Source organism: Schistocerca serialis, chromosome 4 (genome assembly GCF_023864345.2).
Source record: "Schistocerca serialis cubense isolate TAMUIC-IGC-003099 chromosome 4, iqSchSeri2.2, whole genome shotgun sequence".
NCBI lineage: Eukaryota > Metazoa > Arthropoda > Insecta > Orthoptera > Acrididae > Schistocerca > Schistocerca serialis.
In genome coordinates, this window is record NC_064641.1 from 118471377 (window position 1) to 118472725 (window position 1349).

General features: G+C 52.6%; 1 pseudogene; it reads left to right on the plus strand.

The window, feature by feature from the left end:
* Nucleotides 1-409: 409 nt before the first annotated feature.
* On the plus strand, nucleotides 410-527 carry LOC126475865 (5S ribosomal RNA; annotated as a pseudogene).
* Nucleotides 528-1349: the final 822 nt, after the last annotated feature.

The following is a 1349-nucleotide window of genomic DNA, read 5'->3' on the forward strand; positions in this document are numbered from 1 at the left end:
GGAATGGCAGTCCCATTCTTCACGGAGTGCTGCGTTGAGGAGAGGTATCTATGTCGGTCGGTGAGATCTGGCACGAAGTAGGCGTCCCAAAACATCCCAAAGGTGTTCTATGGGATTCAAGTCAGGACATTGGGCAGGCCAGTCGATTACAGGGATGTTATTGTCATGTAACCACTCTGCCACAGGCCGTGAATTATGAACAGCTGTTCTATTGTGTTGAAAGATGGAATCGCCATCCCCGAATTGCTCTTCAACTGTGGGAAGCAAGAAGGTGCTTAAAACATCAATGTAGTCCTGTGCTGTGATAGTGTCACGCAAAACAACAAGGGGTGCAAGCCCCCTCCATGAAAAACACGACCACACAATAACACCACCGCCTCCGAATTTTACTGTTGGCACTACACATGCTGGCAACGGCCTTGCCGCAGTGGCTACACCGGTTCCCGTCAGATCACCGAAGTTAAGCGCTGTCGGGCGTGGCCGGCACTTGGATGGGTGACCATCCGGGCCGCCATGTGCTGTTGCCATTTTTCGGGGTGCGCTCAGCCTCGTGATGCCAATTGAGGAGCTACTCGACCGAATAGTAGCGGCTCCGGTCGAAGAAAACCATCCTAACGACCGGGAGAGCGGTGTGCTGACCACACGCCCCTCCTATCCGCATCCTCAGCCGATGACACGGCGGTCGGATGGTCCCGATGGGCCACTTGTGGCCTGATGGCAGAGTGCACCACACATGCTGGTACATGACGTTCACCGGGCATTCGCCATACCCACACCCTGCCATCGGATCCCTGCATTGTGTACCGTGATTCGTCACTCCACACAACGTTTTTCCACTGTTCAATCGTCCAATGTTTACGCTCCTTACACCAAGCGAGGCGTCGTTTGGCATTTATCGGAGTGATGTGTGGCTTATGAGCAGCCGCTCGACCATGAAATCCTAGTTTTCTCACCTCCCGCATAACTATCATAGTACATGCGGTCGATCCTGATGTAGTTCGGAATTCCTGTGTGATGGTCTGGATAGATGCCTACCTGTAACAAATTACGACCCTGTTCAACTATCGGCGGTCTCTGTCAGTCAACAGATGAGGTCGGCCTGTACGCTTTTGTGCTGTACGTGTCCCTTCACGTTTCTACTTCACTACCATATCCGAAACAGTGGAGCTAGGGATGTTTAGGAGTGAGGAAATGTCGTGTACAGACGTATGACACCCAATCATCTGACAACGTTCGAGGTCCGTGAGTTCAGCGGAGCACCCGATTCTGCTCTCTCACGATGTCTAACGAGTACTGAGGTCGCTGATATGGAGTACCTGGCGGTAGGTGGCAGCACAATGCACCCAATA